Source organism: Lactuca virosa, chromosome 1 (assembly GCF_052849685.1).
Source record: "Lactuca virosa cultivar CGN04683 chromosome 1, Lactuca_virosa_CGN04683_v6, whole genome shotgun sequence".
Lineage (NCBI taxonomy): Eukaryota > Viridiplantae > Streptophyta > Magnoliopsida > Asterales > Asteraceae > Lactuca > Lactuca virosa.
The window spans coordinates 63,990,527-64,011,687 of NC_136426.1; positions in this window are offsets into that span (position 1 = coordinate 63,990,527).

Consider the following 21,161-nt stretch of genomic DNA (forward strand, 5'->3'; position numbering starts at 1 on the left):
ACACAAGAATAACCTAATCCAATGTGGTCTCAAAACGTTTGAATATAAATAAAAACACTTATTATTTAATCACCATATTAATTAGACCTTATTCATTGTATGATGTTTCGAACAATCAACTTAATACTTGAATTAAAACAATAGTCATGCCATGCTCCAAGCATGCACACTATGTTTATCTATGGTCCTTTCTTTGTGAAATAGATCAATTGAACACATTTCCAATGATGCTCATTTCACAATTTAAATCCTTATCGCAAGTGTAAGAATACAAAATTCTTGTCACTACTAGAATCTGTTAGAGTCTAAACTTACATGCAATGATCCTTTTGTAATGTCTAGGCACCAAAATCACAGAGACTTGGCCAATGATATTACAAAACATTCCATTGGAGATTTGTTACATAACAAATCCATGGAAATGAAGTCTCACATTCAAAGAGCATTCCTTGAACATCCTTCTTGCATTAAAGTTATTAACAAGGGTTATCTCTATTCGGAACATGTCAATATGGTCCGTCCAAATTAATATCATACTTCCAACTGTCCACAAGCAATCAATCTTTGGTAAACCTCGGATTGTCCTTGACAGTTGTTTAACAACATTAGTCATATCAGATTCTATTCCTTTTTCCCTCTTAATGCCATATGCATTTGGAAAAATCAGAACAAGTGAATATTATAGCATATGCAATCATTCCTATACCCGAAGCATATGGGATCTGATGCACAATGTCTTACGTAAAGACATGGCAGTCTCTTGCTATAATATTTCCATATATCGAATCTTCCTATGTTGAATCACTTCAACATGATATTCATATATGTTCATGACTAAGTTCCATTAAAATTACAATCTAAGCTTTTAGATTCGAAATGAAGTATAAATGCCCTATCCCTTAAGCCTTACTATAGCGAAACAATTTCCAAATTCTGCAACTTTGCAAATTTAGTACTTTGTTTCCTATAAATAGCATTGCTAATTTGCAACACTTAACATAATAATCACGCTCCCACTAGCATAACAATTATATCTTACCAGCATAACAATTATGCTCCCACTAGCTTTGACATGTACTCAGAAATCAGTTGGACTTCTATAAATCAATACCCATTGACTTTCTTACCAAAGTTCAGATTTCTGATGTGTGGTGCTTCGATAAGTCTTTATCTAGACTTATCAAGCTGATACACCTTTCAGTAGACAACTTATTATGTGTCTAAACCCTTTAGAACTTATGGCAATAAGCCTTGAATGTTCAAACTATTTGCCATTTCTCACAATTCGAACTATGAAAAGCGATGCCGTAATCATACTCGAATTTGAGAACACAATTAGCACAACTGCTAACTCTAATGATATTAACCAATCCTATAAAATCCACAAGTGAAAGCATTTCCTCACAATCATTTTCATGAAGTAGAGAGAAACCTCTTACCTCTTAGATTTTATGGTGTACGTGTTCCTATCCATGTTAATTTGTCATTTCCAACCACTATCATAAGACAAAGTTTATGAAAAATTCAAACTCATATGGACTGAACTTGCTTAATCTTAATTTCTTACCATCTGGTAGCACAAGGGCCTACCACTGCTTCCAAGTTATTGAGAATCTCACCCATACAGATCAATGTACTTTCACTGATCAAGGTGTTTTTCCTTATGCAATCAAATGAGAACTCATAGAACTCACATGCATATTCAACTTAACTGGAATGGGCACATAAACAAGAATATGTCAACACGATAGGTTATCAACCTCAAGTCGTGTGCTAGTGATTACTAAAAGGTTTATTCTTGAAACTTTTCAAGATCAACAAGACTCCCAGTGTCTTCTTGACATATAAGATTCTCTGTTAAGGAGCATTCCTTCGACAAACAAATATTCAAGAGTTAGTGTGAGTTCTTATCAAGAAACACTTCATCTAATTGGTCTTAGTTGCTCTTTGTTTTAATCAAAACATCACAACTACCAATTTCAAATGTGCAAGAGTAAGAAAACATTTCTACTCCACATTTCATGAGGTGTTATAAACCTACTTAGAACATGTTACTCAAGGTACAACTTGGAGTAACTAGAGTATGACTCTAAAATTTGTTTTTGGAATGAAGTATGACTCGTCTTCTTGATTTAACCATTTCAACAATACCCGATTCCTCTTCTTAGTAATATAAATGCACTAAGGTGTCCTTAGAGGATCAATTGTGACATGGTTCCATAATCATTTGGATGATCATAAAACACGATACTAAAGTACTCTCCTTTCCTTTCAGATTGGAGAAACTTTTATCTTTCTGCCCAATGGATTCTTCTTATTCGTTCTGCTATACTTTGAAACTTTTTCAAGGTATTAGAATTATACTTAATCTTATAAGCATAACCATATTTATCGAACCATCAGTAAATCATGACGAATGGGCCTATCGTCCTTTGTGGTGGATCTGGCCAATCCACATCAATGTGTACTAGATCCTTCAGTCCTTCACTTGACTCACATATACGTGTGAACAAGGAATTTGTCTCAATCTTCCAAAGATCAAGATTCTCATACATCACACAATACAAATCGCATGATTTCAAGTTTCTTTCCAATTGAAACTTGGGTGATGAGAATCCTTCATTACTTGGTAAATTATGACACTACCACAAGCAATATAACTAAGAATCAAATCCATTCTCAATATTGCTAATAATAGAAATACAAACGCCAATTTTTCATAAATGTCATTGCAACGAAATGTAAAATATGATAAAATCAAATTTTATTTTATTGGTAAAATGCGGAAAACTTGTCCTTACAATGCAAATACATATGAAAACTATGTTTGTAAATATTCCTCAGCAATCTATCATAACTCCTAAGCAGCAACTCAAAATTTTGATCATCGAACCATGCGACCGAAATCCATTTCTTCAGATCAGAATCAACCTTTACTTCCTCTTAAGCTTCCTTCATTTTCTTTGATCCTGAAGTAGAGTCATGCAATTTGACTTTACCATCTCTAAGATCTCTTAGGTAGTCAGGGCAACTTCGCTTCCAATGCCCCTTCACTTAGCAATAGAAACACATGGAATTTTCAAGAACACCAAATGGGACTATGTCAAAATTGGCCTTTCTCTTTACCATATGGTCAAACGGTTTGACCTTGGCCGATCCCTTTCCATTGGGAAGAGAAAACTTTTCTGGACTATCACTGTTTCCATCACCAATGTCTATGGAACTTCGGGAAAATGATCCTCCAAACAAATTTGCTTGACCATTGCGCCAAAGCATTGCTGCTTCAGCAACAATTAGCAAATATGTTAGATCAATAAGGGTCACCTCGTGATCTGTCATATAGTAGTCTTTGAGGAACCGATTATATGATTCAGGAAGCGATTAAAGAACCATGTCAACAGCTAGCTCCCTTGGGAAAACGACACCCAACATTCCCAGTCTGTCAATGTGTGACTTCATCTTCAGGACATGTGCACAAACATAACTTCCATCTCGATGTTTGCATGCCAATAGGGCTTGAGTGACCTTGAACTTTTCAAGTCGACGAAAATGTGGGTCAGGGAGAGTCACTGGAGGAGGTGGAGGAAGAGAAGAATGATTTCCAGTTTCACCAATTCACGAAGAAGGGAATGATCTTTCACCTTGATCGACATGTGGAATATCATCTTCAAAAGGAAAGCCTTTTCCAAAGGATTGAGAAAAACCATAGTTGTCAGAACTAGACATCTATAAAGGGAGAAATTCAAGTTAGTTGATTTAATCCTTAATATAACACCCAAATGAAATATTAAGGCTAGGACCCAACACAATAATTCACAATTTGGAAGAGGCGCAGCAGTTGATACGTGTTAGGACCCCAAGTGGGGGAAAGCTGGTGATTCAGGGCGAGAGGCCACAACGCGGACCAACTTTATGCTCAGCAGTGAGGGTTAGGCGCTACCTTCAGCAGGGTTACGCCGGATATGTCGCCTACATCATGGATACCCGAGAGGAGGGCAATGAGACTGTGAGTGATGTACCAGTGGTGCGAGAGTACCCAGATGTGTTTCCAGAGGAGTTGCCTGGGATACCTCCGGAGAGGCAGGTGAAGTTTAGGATCGACATGGTCCCCGGTGCGGCCCCGATAGCCAAAGCACCATATCGGTTGGCTCCTCCTGAGGTGCAGGAGTTGTCTACATAGCTGCAGGTGCTGTTAGACAAAGGATTCATCAGACCGAGCAGTTCACCCTGGGGAGCCCCGATTCTGTTCGTGAAGAAGAAGGACGGGTCGCATCGGATGTGTATAGATTACCGGGAGCTGAACAAGGTAACGGTGAAGAACCGTTACCCACTCCCGAGGATTAATGATCTCTTCGATTAGCTACAGGGGGCATCTTGGTTTTCCAAGATAGATTTATGTTCATGCTACCACCAGATGAGGGTCAGAGACAAGAATATACAGAAGGATGCATTCCGGACTCGCCATAGCCACTATGAGTTCGTGGTGATGCCCTTCGGGCTCACCAATGCTCCTGACGTGTTCATAGAACTTATGAACAGCGTATGCAGACCGATGTTAGACCAGTCTATGATAGTTTTCATCGATGATATCTTGGTTTACTCCAAGACGCAGGAGAAGCATGAGGAGCACTTGCGGGAGGTGTTGGATACCCTGAGGAGGGAGTGCTTGTATGCCAAGTTCTCCAAGTGCGAGTTCTGGTTGCATGAGCTGCAGTTTCTTGGGCACCTTGTCAACCAGAACGGGATTTTTGTTGACCCGGCCAAGGTGGAGCCCGTGATGAGATGGGAGGTTCCGAAGTCTCCATCTGAGATTCGGAGTTTCCTGGGATTGGCAGGCTATTACCAGAGATTCATCCAGGATTTATCCAAGATAGTCGTACCCTTGACCCGGCTGACGAAGAAAGTCGTTGTATTTCGCTGGGGGCCTGAGCAGCAGGCAGCGTTTGAGACATTGAGGAAGAGATTATGCGAGGAGCAGATCCTAGCCCTGCCAAAGGGCGTGGAGGATTTTATAGTATACTACGATGCGTCCATTTCAGGTTTGGACGCAGTATTGATGCAGTGAGGGCATGTTATCGCCTACACCTCGAGGCAGCTGAAGCCTCACGAGGCGAACTACCCGACGCATGATTTGGAGTTGGGGGCGGTCGTCTTCGCCCTCAAGATATGGCGAAATTACCTCTATGGGGTCCGTTGTACCATTTACACGGATCTCAAGAGTCTGAGGTACCTCATGAATCAGCCGAATCTGAACATGAGGTAGCGTCGGTGGCTAGATGTGGTGAAGGATTACGATTGTGAGATCCTCTACCACCCAGGAAAGGCCAATGTTGTGGCCGATGCTCTTAGCCACAAGGCAACCCCGATCAGAGACGTTTGCTTACGGATGAAAGTGGTGACTCTGCTTCTGGAGCAAATCCGAGAGGCCCAACTGTTGGATTAATGTCTAAGTCCATAACTATATTTGGTATGTACTTGACCCGACCCGGCATGGTCCATTTGAGTTGCACTTCACCGGCACAATTTATATGGATAGTCTTTTGAGAATAGTATATTTATGATTTATATTAATATATTATAAGTTCTAATATATTAATATGGAATCATATTATTTAATTAGTATTGATCAAGAATTAATTTAGAATTAATTAAGTGATCAAAAAGAACTAATTAAATATGGACTCTTATATATATGGAATGGGCCAAGTTCATTTAGGTTGGCCTAAGCTTTCATGGATGGTCCATGGAGCTTTTAACCCATGGATCCTATGTAAATGAAAGGTCATGGGTATTAGGGTTTACATGGATGTAACCCTAATCCTCCATAATATATAAAGGGGTCATTGGCTCACAAAATTGGCACAAGTGTGTGAAAATAAGAGTGGGCCGATTTTAGTGTGCATACATATTCTTTCAAGTTCTTCCAAGGTGTTTTGGTGATTTGTGATTCTATTTGAGGCTTCCACACTATTGGGGCTAAGCTCTTAAAGCTTGAAGACATCAAGCTACATCAAAAGGTATGTTATCTAACTAGAACTTTGTAGTATAGGTGCTTCATAATATGCTAGTTAGGATGAAACCTTGGAATAGTTAATATTTGCATGTATAATAGAGAAAACATAGATCCAAGGTTTATAGGGTTGCATGTACACCATAGGAGTGTTAGAATGCTCAAAACCCAACAGTGGTATCAGAGACATGGGTTGTTTTCTTTTATATTGATGCAAATGTTTTATTTTCAAGTTGAAAAAAAGGAAAAATTTGTCAAATTTTAAGATAATTACTTGTTTTGTGAAAAACGAATTATTTGTAAAATTTGAATCATTTGTTATATGAGTTGAATTAGGTCAAATTTAGTAAAAGATAAAATGATATGATTATTTTATTAGTTTTAAAAGTTTGATCTAAATGTTTTAAGGAGTTACATATTTTGTCATAAAATTTTGGAGCTCAAAAGTTTTTTTTAAAGTAGTGATCTTAAGGGTTTTTGAAACTTCCATAAGTTATGGATATGAAAGTTTTTTTTAAAAAAAATATTTGATTCAAAGTTTTATGGAGTTACAAAATTTGGTGTTAATGTTTTAAAGAATTCCATAACTTGTTCTTAAGTTATGGAACATGGAAAGTTTCATCATAAAACACCATTAATTCCATAAGTTATGGAATCCAAAGGTTTTCAAGAATTACAAAACTTGCCCTCAAGTTTTGGAATTTGAGAAAAGTTTTTTATGAAAAAAAGAATTGAATTCTAAAACTCTTGGGTTCATAACTTAAACAATTAATTAAATGGTTTTAATTTTGGGTTTTATAATTGGAATTATGATGTTTTGTTGAATAGTTCAAATTAACTCTTATGGACTTTATTAATAGTTAATTAAAGCGTTTAATTAAAAGAGTATTATTAATCCATAAATATATGGTTTGAGTTTAATTAAATTAAAAGTCTAGTTTAATTAATAGATTAAACCACCAAGTATTTTAAATGTCTAAAATACACCCTTATACTATTATAATATTAAAAGTTTAATATATTATATGTATAAGAGCAAGTCGTCTTACCATTAGTAGGCCTCATTCACGAAGCCGGTCTATAAGGGGGGTATAAGGTTACTGCCTATAAAATGGCAGTTTAATGGGTGTCCACTCTCACTCACCGCTTCCTTGACCGGTGGAGGGTCGTTAGCCGAACAGGTAGGACAAAGACTATAATTCTCCCTTCATTATAAGTATAATGATAAATACTAAGTAACTAAACACTTATAAATTCCCAATCTTAGTTACTTAGGAAAATGTGAATAAGGTGCTAATCCATGAAATTACACTTTGCACTTTGTTTAAGCTGTTAGTGGAGCGTGTGTGGTTAACCGACACACTAACCTGGACTTAACAAGGTAGGCAAAGGGTAACTTAATGTTTATCATAGTATCGTTGGAGCGTGTGTGGTTAACCGGCACATCGATTGAGGGGTAAATATTAAGGGTACCAAGTATATTTGCATGGTTATTTCACACCTTGTTTTGTGATCCTCGGCATCCCAGTCACAAAACCTGAAGGGCACACTCGAGATTGAAACATGCCATTGAAAAGTACAATGAATCTCAAAAGAATCTAGGAGTTTCAAAACCAATTAAAACCTAATAATACATTTCGTTTATCTTGGTGGAAATTGGTGAATCGTCATTCACCTACCTTCAAATATTTTATAGCTTGGATTACGGCATCCCTCTTCCAAGTTATAAAATAGTTTGTTGGGTCCTAGCCTTAATATATCATATTGGGTGTTATATTAAGGACTTAAATCAACTTTACGTGAATTTCTCCCATTGTTGATGTAACATCCCGAAAATACCAGCTAAAAATTTCGTTTTTAAATTAGGTTAATACATTAAAACATCGTTACAAAACATTCATAATATTAATTCATGTCTGAAAACCGGTAACATCATAGTAAAATATTCAGAGTACATCCCAGAAAATCCATAGTGCGGAAACAAGAGTGTGTGTGATATGCCGCTACCGCCCCGACTCCTTTCCCCTAGTTGAAGAGGTACCTGAAAACAAAACTATAAAACGTAAGCACGAAGCTTAGTGAGTTCCCCCAACGAACCTCATACCATACAATCACATAGCATACATGTCTGCCGGGCATTTCTGGGTGCCCGACCTTCCCCTTCGGTCCTGTCGACCGGATACTGTCTGGCATATCTGGGTGCTGGCCTACCCCTTCGGTCCTGTCGACCGGATCGGGGACTGTTTCACCCCCTACTACTACTACCACATAATAACATATCACATAACCCATACATCATAATCTGCTAGCACATAAAGCATATCAGGTAGTAACAAACCTAGATGATTATCACACAGACAGTCATCTATCATACGACTCCTACTAGTGGGCCGGCATTGTGGCCTTAGACCCACTTTTACTGGAAGGTAACTCACCTCGAGGGTAGCTGCTGAAAACCCGCTCAACCTACGCCTGGCTGCCGCACCGGTAACCCTCCGGCTATAAATCTGTAATCATGGATTAGGTACTCATAAATACCCCTTAGGTCAAATGACTGGTCAAAGTCAACTTCTTGGTCAAAGTCAACTCTCTGATTGACTGGACTCGCCGAGTCCTTCTACGTCTAGCCCGACTCTGACTCATCGGGTCCCTGTTCCCATTCACTGAGTCAGCCTGACTCGCTAAACGGGGACAACTAACAAACCCGCGACTGGACTCGCCGAGTCCAAGGGGGGACTCGCCGAGTCCGACGAACAGATCTCACAATTCGCTCCAATCTTCCATCAGAACATCAACCTTGGAGATTTGGAGATTCTGGGACTATAGCTACACGTTAAATTGCTAATTCCACATGCGACTACGAATGGTTGGACCTCCTACACTTAAACCCTTCTTATCCTAGTGACAGTTCATATGACTCGCCGAGTTTGAAGAACAACTCGCCGAGTTCAAGGCTATATTCAAGGGAGTCGCCGAGTTTGAAGAACGACTCGCCGAGTACCAGGCAATCTTCATAGGACTCGCCGAGTTGTTCATCCAACTCGTCGAGTCTAAGGCCATCTTCATGGAACTCGCCGAGTGCACTTTGGTACTCGCCGAGTTCCCTTCGACTCTTCACCCAATCTGGCCAAATCTGAGACATGCAACTGATCCAACTCATGGGTCTCAGTTCCTAGGGTCTGGTTATCATATATGCACACGAAATCTGGGGGTTTTAAGGCTTGAAGATCAACCATTGGGGACAAAAAGGAACCTAAGAGCTAATGAGCAAAGTGAGGGTTTTATTACCTGATTTGATGCCTTCCCCAGAGTAGATTTCGGATCTACCTTCACTTCTGGAACACTCCAACTTCCTCCTTCTTCTTCTAAGCTCCAAAACCTTCTTTGGAAGATCAAAATCACTCAAGAACACTAAAGGAGCTAGGGTTGTTCTCTACTGCTCTCTGGGAGGAAAATGGGACGAAATGGGTGTTTAGAATGGGTAAAATAGGGTGCAATGTCTGAAAATAGAGTTTCATCCAGACAGGTGGACTCGCCGAGTCTATATGTCGACTCGCCGAGTTCCCATCTTAAATCCCGTGTCCACCTCGCTGCTACTCGGCGAGTCGGGACGCAGACTCGCCGAGTTCATGGCAAAAATTTAAGAAAATGCTTAAATAAAATCGTACCAGGAATCCGGTGTTACAAATCTCCCCCACTTATTTTAGACTTCGTCCTCGAAGTCTGCCGCTCCCTCCCGGAACGGCTCCGGATAATGCTCCACCATCTCATCCGCGGGCTCCCAAGTCCATTCCGAGCCCTTCCGGTGCTGCCATTGCACCTTCACCAGCTCCACCCTCTTGTTCCTCAGTTCCTTCGACTTCCGGTCTAGGATAGCCACAGGCCGCTCGATATAATTCAGGCTGTCATTAACCTGGATGTCCTCCAAAGGTACCACCGCTGAGTCGTCCACCAGGCACTTCCGCAGCTGGGAGACGTGGAAAGTGCTGTGGATCTGACTGAGTTCGGCTGGCAGATCCAGCCGGTATGCCACCTTGCCCACACGGGCTGCAACCCTAAACGGTCCAATATACCTGGGACCCAACTTGCCCCGCTTCCTGAATCGGATGACGCCCTTCCAAGGCGACACTTTCAGGAGAACCATATCCCCAACCTGGAACTCCAAGTCTGATCGGCGCCTATCGGCATAACTCTGAGCAGTCTGAAGCCTGCTCCGGACCTGCTGAATCTTCTCTGTCGTCTTGAGCACTACTTCGGTGCTCCCCATGACTCTCTGTCCAACCTCGCCCCAACATATCGGGGTCCTGCACTTCCTCCCGTACAACATCTTGAAGGGAGGACAGTCAATACTCGCGTGATAGCTGTTATTGTATGAAAACTCGGCTAAAGGAAGATAGGTATCCCAGCTACCACTGAAGTCTAAAACACACGCCCGCAGCATGTCCTCCAGAGTCTGGATGGTCCGCTCGCTCTGGCCATCCGTCTGCGGGTTGAAGGCTGTACTAAAATGCAGGCGAGTACCCAGCTCGTCATGAAACTTCTTCCAGAACCTGGAAGTGAACCGCACATCCCTATCCGAAATCACTGAAACTAGCACCCCATGCCGTGCCACTACCTCTCTGATGTAGATATCGGCCAATTTCTCGGCCGAGATGCTCTCCTAAATCGGGATAAAGTGGGCGCTCTTGGTCAACCGATCGACGATGACCCATATCGAATCCACTCCCCGCGCGGTCCTGGGAAGCTTGGTGATGAAATCCATCGTGATGTCTTCCCATTTCCACAGCGGGATATCCAACGGCTGCATCTTGCCGTGCGGTCTCTGGTGTTCGGCCTTGACCTTCCTGCAGGTCAGGCACCGCTCAACGTACCATGCTACATCCCGCTTCATGCAGGGCCACCAATAGTCCAGACGAAGATCCCTATACATCTTCGTTGCCCCTGGATGAATGGAGAATCGGGATTTGTGCGCCTCCTCCATCAGAACCTGGCGCACGCCTCCGAGGTATGGAACCCACACCCTGCGGTGTAATGTCAATAATCCCCTGCTGTCATGGTCGAAGGAGGAAACCTGTCCCACAATCCGCTCACTCTTCCGATGTTCCTCCTTCATAGCCTCCTGATGAGCCTCCCGGATCCGCTCCAGAAGCGGAGTCACCACCGTCATCCTCAAACAGATATCCCTGATCGGTGCTGCCTTGCGGCTAAGCGCATCGGCCACGACATTGGCCTTCCCTGGGTGGTAGAGGATCTCACAATCGTAATCCTTTGCCACATCAAGCCACCGACGCTGCCTCATATTCAGATTTGGCTGGTCCATGAGGTACCTCAAACTCTTGTGGTCCGTGTAAATCGTACAACGAACCCCATAGAGGTAATGACGCCAAATCTTGAGGGCGAACACAACGGCCCCCCAACTCCAAATCATGCGTCAGGTAGTTCGCCTCGTGAGGCTTCAGCTGCCTCGACGCGTAGGCGATGACATGCCCTCTCTGCATCAATACTGCGCCCAAACCTGAGGTGGACGCATCGCAACATACAACAAAATCCTCCATGCCCTCTGGCAAGGCTAAGATTGGCGCCTCGCACAATCTCTGTCTCAGTGTCTCGAATGCTGCCTGTTGCTCAGGCCCCCAACGAAAGACCACGGCCTTCCTCGTTAACCTGGTCAGGGGTAATGCTATCTTGGAGAAATCCTGGATGAATCTCCGATAGTAGCCAGCCAATCCCAGGAAGCTCCGAATCTCAGATGGAGATTTCGGAACCTCCCATCTCATCACGGCCTCCACCTTGGCCGGATCCACCGAAATCTCGTTCTGGTTGACAAGGTGCCCAAGGAACTGCACCTCGCGCAACCAGAACTCACACTTGGAGAACTTGGCATACAAGTTCTCCCTCCTCAAGGTCTCTAGAACCTCTCGCAAATGCTCCTCATGCTGCTCTCGCGTCTTGGAGTAAACCAAGATATCATCAATAAATACTATCACCGACCGGTCTAACATCGGTCTACACACGCGGTTCATGAGGTCCATGAACGCGGCAGGAGCATTGGTGAGCCCGAAAGGCATCACCACGAACTCATAGTGGCCATAACGTGTCCGAAATGCCGTCTTCTGCACATCCTCCTCTCTGACCCTCACCTGGTGATACCCTGAACGCAAATCTATCTTGGAGAACCAAGATGCTCCCTGAAGCTGGTCAAAGACGTCGTCAATCCTCGGGAGTGGGTAGCAGTTCTTCACCGTTACCTTATTCAGCTCCCTATAATCGATACACACCCGATGCGACCCGTCCTTCTTCTTCACAAACAGAATCGGGGCTCCCCAGGGTGAACTGCTCGGTCGAATGAAACCTCTGTCTAACAGCTCCTGAAGCTGTGTAGACAACTCCTGCATCTCAGGAGGAGCCAACCGATACGGTGCCTTGGCTATCGGAGCCGCACCAGGGACTAGGTCGATCCTGAACTCCACCTGTCGCTCCGGAGGTATCCCAGGCAGCTCCTCGGGGAATACATCCGTGAACTCTCGTACTACGGGCACATCGCCCACCGTCGCCTTACCCGCCTCCCGGGTGTCCATGACATATGCGACATATCCTGCGCAACCCTGATGAAGGTAACGCCTTGCCCTCGCTGCCGAACAGAAGGCTGGCCCTCGCTGTGATCTCTCACCCTGAATTACTAACTCTCCCCCACTTGGGGCTCTGACTCGTACTAACTGCTGCGCGCAATCTATCACTGCCCCATTGGGACTCAGCCAATCCATACCAATAATGACCTTGTTTCCCCGCAATGGAATGGGAACTAGGTCAACCAAATACCGCTCTTCGAACAACCTCAATACACAATCTCGGAAGACCTCTGATGCTCGCACCGACCGGTCGTCCGCAATCTCGACCTCTAAAGGGCAATCCAACATGCCCGAGGACTCAGGAAACTTCTTGCTAAGTGCAAGAGAAACAAAGGATCAGGTAGCCCCCGAATCAAACAACACCTGGACTGGAATACGTTCACATGGAACGATCCCGTCACCACATCGGGTGCAGCGCGTGCCTCCTCGGCTGTCAGCTGAAATGCCCGGCTCCTCACCACCGGAGCCTCGGCCTTGCCCTGCCGGCCATCCGTAATCCGCAGGGTCGCTGGAGCTGGCGCCTGTACTGGCGCTGCTGCTGTCAACTGAGGGCAATTGGCCCTCTTGTGGCCCCTCTAGTTGCAGTGGAAACACAGCAACTCGGACGTCTGAAATACCGGAGTAGGAGCAGTACAATCCCTGCTAAAGTGCCCCGTCTTGCCGCACTTGTAGCAGCCTGACGATCCTAACCTGCATGGTCCCTCATGCGACTTGCCGCATTTCCTGCAGCGGCTACGACTCGGTGGGCCTCTTGGGCCCGGATCGGATCCCTTGGGCTTCTTCCCCGAAGCCCCAGTCATCTGTCCCTTCTCAGCCTTTCTCTTCAGAATGTGACCCAGATCAATCTCCCTCTCCCTTGCCCTGGCAATCATGGACTCCAGGGTAGGGCAAGCTAAAAAACTAACATGCTCCCGGATGTCGGCTCGGAGCATGTCGTGGTAGCGGGTCCTCCTCATGTCCTCATCACCCGCGTACTGAGGTACCAGTAACGCCCTCTCCCGGAACTTGGCGGTGATCTCCGCCACTGTCTCTGTCGTCTGCCTCATATCCAAGAACTCCCGTGCCAACTGCTGGAGCTCCACCGCAGGCGCGAACTCCGTCCTGAATCGTGTCACAAAGTCCGGCCATGTCATAGCCTCAATGGCCGCGGCTCCCAAAGAGTCACAAACCGACTCCCACCAATCTCTAGCTCTGTCACGTAGACACCCTGCTGCAACTCGTACCTTCGACCCCTCGGGGCAGAAGCTGATCAGCTGTGCAGACTCAAGGTCTGCAACCCATCGTCTGGCAGCAATGGGGTCCTTCGCCCCATGGAAATCTGGTGCACCACTGCCCCTGAAGTCCTTAAAGGACAGTGTGTGTGGTCCTGACTGGCTAGCCGCCATATCACTCCTGAACGCCCTGAGACGATCCTCCATCAACTCTACAATATCCTCCTTGATCGACCCGAAGATGATGGGAGTCGACTCAAGGATGCCCCTGGTAATCTCTGACGCGATGAACTCGCGTAGACCCTCATCAACTGGTTCGGACCCTGAACCCGAACTCGATCCTGATCCTGAGCCTCCCGCTCCCTGTCGTGTGGTCACCATACTGCAAAACATAGCATAACCACCATCAAACTATATTCCACTAACGAGGATCACATACATATCACCAGTCCTCGGTCTCGTCTCGGCCCTTTTTGAATCGAGTACGGATCCTCCGCTTTCAGTAGTACGGGCCCATACCACCTTCCACGTCTATCCGTACTTTCCTCAAGAATTGCCTCAACTCAACCAAGTCCTTTCTACTAATACTGCGGTTCTCGTGCTACTCTCGCCCTAGGCTTGCCCTAAGTAATCGCCATCCCACTCTCTGCCATCAGCTGCACAAGAAGTCCCTGCTTTCTTTCCCTAACTAGCTCGCGAATACTATTACATATTACTCAGACTAGATAATTCTTCGAATGAGAGGTCCTACCCTATAACGGTTGGACTCAGACAAGAGCTGCGAAGCAGGGCTAGACCCAACCTTCTGAAATTATTTAGTCCTTGCAATATGTAACGTAACATATTCGTTTACTAGTTAGTGAGAGACAACTAGAACTCCTAAAAGCACATAGCAAGCAGCATTCGTGCATTGACTACACATAATCAAGTATATACTATTCTGGCTATCATACTGACTGATCTGTACTAGCATGCAATTCTCATAAAGCTGGAACACATAAAGCAGGCACATAAGGCATCATTCCTAGATCCTTAGTCCTATTCTAGCATGCTGTTCTACTGAAACTGGAACTGATAATCATAACAATAACTTGTATGGGTACTTTGGGGAAAAATTACTTGAGCTCGGCCGGTCGTGCACATCACACACCTTGTTCTTTCTTTCTCGAAACTCTTTTACTTAGTCTTTAGAAAAATCATTTCTTTATAAAAATCTTTTAATCCCCTCGATTTGAGTCCAGACACCCCCGAAGGTGTGTCCGAATCCCTCAAACCAGGGCTCTGATACCAACTTGTAACATCCCGAAAATACCAGCTAAAAATTTCATTTTTAAATTAGGTTAATACATAAAAACATCGTTACAAAACATTCATAATATTAATTCATGTCTGAAAACCGGTAACATCATAGTAAAATATTCAGAGTACATCCCAGAAAATCCATAATGCGGAAACAAGAGTGTGTGTGATATGCCGCTACCGCGCCGGCTCCTTTCCCCTAGCTGAAGAGGTACCTGAAAACAAAACTATAAAACGTAAGCACGAAGCTTAGTGAGTTCCCCCAACAAACCTCATACCATACAATCACATAGCATACATGTCTGCCGGGCATTTCTGGGTGCCCGACCTTCCCCTTCGGTCCTGTCGACCGGATACTGCCTGGCATATCTGGGTGCTGGCGTACCCCTTCGGTCCTGTCGACCGGATCGGGGACTGTTTCACCCCCTACTACTACTACCACATAATAACATATCACATAACCCATACATCATAATCTGCTAGCACATAAAGCATATCAGGTAGTAACAAATCTAGATGATTATCACACAGACAGTCATCTATCATACGACACCTACTAGTGGGCCGACATTGTGGCCTTAGACCCACTTTTACTGGAAGGTAACTCACCTCGAGGGTAGCTGCTAAAAACCCGCTCAACCTACGCCTGGCTGCCGCACCGGTAACCCTCCGGCTATAAATCTGTAATCATGGATTAGGTACTCATAAATACCCCTTAGGTCAAATGACTGGTCAAAGTCAACTTCTTGGTCAAAGTCAACTCTCTGATTGACTGGACTCGCCGAGTCCATATAGCGACTCGCCGAGTCCTTCTACGTCTAGCCTGACTCTGACTCATCGGGTCCTTGTTCCCACTCACTGAGTCAGCCTGACTCGCTAAACGGGGACAACTAACAAACCCGCGACTGGACTCGCCGAGTCCAAGGGGGGACTCACCGAGTCCGACGAACAGATCTCACAATTCGCTCCAGTCTTCCATCAGAACATCAACCTTCGAGATTTGGAGATTCTGGGACTATAGCTACACGTTAAATTGCTAATTCCACGTGCGACTACGAAGGGTTGGACCTCCTACACTTAAACCCTTCTTATCCTAGTGACAGTTCATATGACTCGCCGAGTTTGAAGAACAACTCGCCGAGTTCAAGGCAATATTCAAGGGACTCGCCGAGTTTGAAGAACGACTCGCCGAGTACCAGGCAATCTTCATAGGACTCGCCGAGTTGTTCATCCAACTCGTCGAGTCTAAGGCCATCTTCATGGAACTCGCCGAGTGCACTTTTGTACTCGCCGAGTTCCCTTCGACTCTTCACCCAATCTGGCCAAATCTGAGACATGCAACTGATCCAACTCATGGGTCTCAGTTCCTAGGGTCTGGTTATCACATATACACACGAAATCTGGGGGTTTTAAGGCTTGAAGATCAACCATTGGGGACAAAAAGGAACCTAAGAGCTAATGAGCAAAGTGAGGGTTTTATTACCTGATTTGATGCCTTCCCCAGAGTAGATTTCAGATCTACCTTCACTTCTGGAACACTCCAACTTCCTCCTTCCTCTTCTAAGCTCCAAAACCTTCTTTAGAATATCAAAATCACTCAAGAACACTAAAGGAGCTAGGGTTGTTCTCTACTACTCTCTGGGAGGAAAATGGGATGAAATGGGTGTTTTAGAATGGGTAAAATAGGGTGCAATGTCTGAAAATAGAGTTTCATCCAGACAGGTGGACTCGCCGAGTCCATATGTCGACTCTCCGAGTTCCCAGCTTAAATCCCGTGTCCACCTCGCTGCTACTCGGCGAGTCGGGACGCAGACTCGCCGAGTTCATGGCAAAAATTTAAGAAAATGCTTAAATAAAATCGTACCAGGAATCCGGTGTTACAGTTGATGTCTGGTTTAGAGAACAATGATCTTCCCAAACCAAGCTTTCCTAATGAATATGACTTCCCGAGTTTGGCTCATGGAAGTCATACTTCTCTTCCTCCACCTCCTCTAATTATTCTCCCTAACCCACAAGTTCAAGGTCACTCAAGCCCTAATGGCAATCAAGGTCTATGTGTGATCACATCTTAGAGATGAAGTCACATATTGACAAGCCGGGAGAGTTGGGTGTCAATGTCTTGAGAAAGTTGGATGTTCAATCACTTTCTAAGTCACATAGTGAGTTCCTTTGGGACTACTATAAAACAGACTATGACATGAACCTTAATGATCATATCTATTTGCTTGGTGCTGCTGAATCAGCAATGATTTGGAACGATAGTAAAGCAAATTTGATTAGAAGATCAACTTCCCAAAAACTTTATGGACAGTGACAATGGTGACACTGGAAATCCAGAAAAAGCATTCTCTTCCCAATGGAAAGAGATTGGCCATAGTCAACCCGGTTGACCAAATGGTAAAGAGAAAGGCTAAGTCTGAGATAGTCCCATTACCAAAGGGTCCATATGTTTATTTTGCCAAAGGAAGGGGCGTTGATTGCAAAGCTGCCAAATTTACCTAAGGATGTTAAAGTCAATAAGTTTGACTCTACATCAGGTAGAGCCCATTATCTCACTCTGTTAAGTTCTATTCTGAGATCCCCATTACATGCTGTGACTGGGTCACATGTTGATGTTTTAAGAATCAAAGAATAGAGAGAAATCTTAAAGGAAGTATATGCTGATTCTGATCGCGAAGGTGGATTTCGATCGCATCAGAATTTTGAGCAGTTGCTTAAGAAGTTATGATATATTGCTAAGGAATAGATAAGAACAATTTTCCATGTGGATTGTAAGGATAAGTTTTTCCGCAAAGTTTTAAAATAAAAGAAAATTGTTTAATTTTATTTATTTGAAGTATCCTTACAATGGCATTTGTGGAAAATTGTTGCTTATATGATTCCACTGACAACAATATTGGAAAATGGATTTGATTCTTTCATTTGTGGTAGTGTCTAAATTTACCAAATCAGGAAAGTTCCTCATCACCCAAGTTTCAATTGGACCGAAACTTGGAATCATGCAAGTTGAATAGTATGATGAATGAGAACTTTCAAGCATTGGAAAATCAAAACTAATTACTTGTTCACATGGATGTGTGAGTCAAGTGAAGGACTAAAGGGATCGAGTACACATTCTTGTGCACTGGTCATGTCCACCACAAAGCTCGTTAAGACTATTTGATTTACTAAAGTTTAGTAAATATGGTTATACTTACAAGTTTAAGTATAATTCTGAAACAATGGAAAAGTCTCAATGTATGGCAGAACGAATGGGAAGAATCAAATTAGGCAGAAAGATAAAAGTTTCTCAAATCTGAAAATATGGGAGAGTACTTTAGTATCATGTTTGTGATCATCTTAATGATTTAGAAATCATATCACAATTAGTCCTCTAAAGGTCATCTTAGTGTATTCTTATGACTAAGAAGAGGAGTCATGAATTGTTGAAATGGTTAGATCAGGAAGATGAGTCATACTTCGTTCCAAAACAATTCTTAGAGTCATACTCCAAGATTGTAATTTGAGTGAAATATCTTAAAGAAAGGTTTAAAACACTTGTCAAATGTAAGAGTAAAAGTGTCCTACTCTTGTACATTTGAAATTGGTAAGTTGTGATGTTTTGGATAAAACAAAGACCAACTAAGGCCAATTGTGTGAAGTGTTTGTCTTGATAAAGAATCCGCACTATCTCTTGAATATTTGGCAAGATAGTCTTATATGTCAAGAGGATAGTGGGAGTCTTAAAGATCCTAAAAAGAATTTCAAGAACTAATCAAGAATAAAACCTGAGGTTCTTCACTAGCACACGACTTGAGGTTTATAACCTATCGTGTTGACATATTTTGTGCCCATTCCAGTTAAAGTTAGCTTTGCATAGGAGTTCTGAAAGTTCTCAATTGGTTGCATAACAACTTGGAAGCAATGGCAGGCCCTGTACTGCCATGTGGAAAGAAGTTAAGATTGCATAAGTTCAGTCCATATGAGTTTGGATTTGTCATTATCCTTGTCTTGTGACTATGGTTTTGACGATTTACATGGATAAGAACACATACACCATAAAATCTAAGGGTCATAAGGTTTCTCTCCAATTCATGAAAATGATGGTGAGGAAACTCTTCCACCAAGTACATTTGAAGCAGATGGCAAAAGGTCTAAACAATTGAGACTATGATTACGGCATCCCTTTTCATAGTTTTGAAATTGTTTAGACACACATGCATGCTATCTAAGGAAAGGTGTATGATTTTGATAAAGTTTTATCAAAGCATCTCGTATCAGAAATCTGAACTTTGGTAAGAAAGTCAATAAAGTATTGATTTCTAGAAGTCCAGCTGATTTCTGAGTACATGTCAAAGCTAGTGGGAGCATAAGTGTTATGCTAATAATCATCATGTTAGTGGGAGCATGATAATTATTATTAGTGTTGCAAGTTAGCAATGTTAATTATAGAAAACAAAAGTTTCAATTCGTGAGGCTGCAGGGATTGAAAAAGTTGTTTTGCTATAATTAAGGGATAGGATATACTTTATTTCAGTTCTAAAGGCTTAGATTGAGACCTTAATCATCTTTAGTCAAGAATATATATATATATGAATTTCATGTTGGATTGGTTCAACTTAAGGAAATTCTATATATTGCGTTCTCAAAATTCGATTATGATTACGACATCCCTCTTCATAGTCAAATTTTGAAAACATGGCAAATAAAAATATTGTAGCAAAAGACTGGTCTAGAATCATGTCTTTATGTGAGACATCATGAATCGTGTACCATTTGCTTTGGGTACAAGATCGATTGCATGTGCTATAATATTTGTCATTTCTAAATTTTTCCAAATGCCCAGAGGCATTAAGAAGGGAAAAGGTCTAGAATTGGATATGACTAAAATGATTAAGCAATTGTCGAGGACAATCTGAGGTTTACCAAAGATTGGTTGCTCAGGGACAGTTGGAAGTATAGTGCTAATTTTGGAAGGACCATATTGACATATTTTGAAAAGAGGCATCTCTTATTCAGAAGTGATAGTCAAAATGAGAATATGGAGTTGTCTCCATAGGTGGAAGTTATCTGTGTAAGATTAGAAAACTTAATGCAAGAAGCATGTCTAAAGCAATGTACTTTGAATATGAGACTTAGTTTCCATGGAGTTGATCTCCATTGGAATACCTTATAATGACTGTTGACAAGTCTTTGTGACTTTGTACATATTCATTATAGGAGGGTTAGTGCATATAAGTTTAAAATCTAAACAGATTTCGATAAATGATAGGAATTTGAAATTCTCACATTTTTCGATAAGGATTTGGGAGTGTGAAATTAGAATCATTGAAATTATGTTCAATTGGTTTATTTCATAAAGTAAGGATCATAGACAAACATAGAGTGCATACTTGGTGTATGGCAAAGCTATTGTTTAAGAAAAACATAGTGTACATGCTTGGAGCATGGTACAACTACTGTTTTTAATTCAAGTATAAAGTTGATAAAACCGAAACAATGAATAATGAGTAATCAGTATGGTGATAAATAAAAGTGTTTATTTATATTCATAGGGTTTGATACCATATTTGATTCATTTATTCTTGTGTTTCACTTTGCATGTTTTGACTTCCACAATAACTAAGTCGCTCTTCCTGAATGATTAAGTTATTCAAACCATCCACAGTCGGTCATATGTTGGCAGTAGATATGAATCAAGACTGTCATGGGTTGGTTTGTAGAGGTCCAAGTTGGTGGACAAAGTGGTGCTACAACACTCATGAGTGCTCATAAGTTCTGAGTATTGGATTCAACCCGCGCTCATTTGAATCACTTCATGGATTTTATCACGAGTGATCATGAGACGATAATATCTTATAATCTTCAAACCTAGAGATATGAGTTGTTACTATGAGTTGGTTATACATTGATTGCACGAAAACGCATTTGGTAACTCGATGTTATAAAACGTGCCTTTGTGTATGATTCAACAAGTAGTAGAACAAGCCATATGAGTCGAAGTTTATCCATTCCTTTTACCTTCGGGATAAA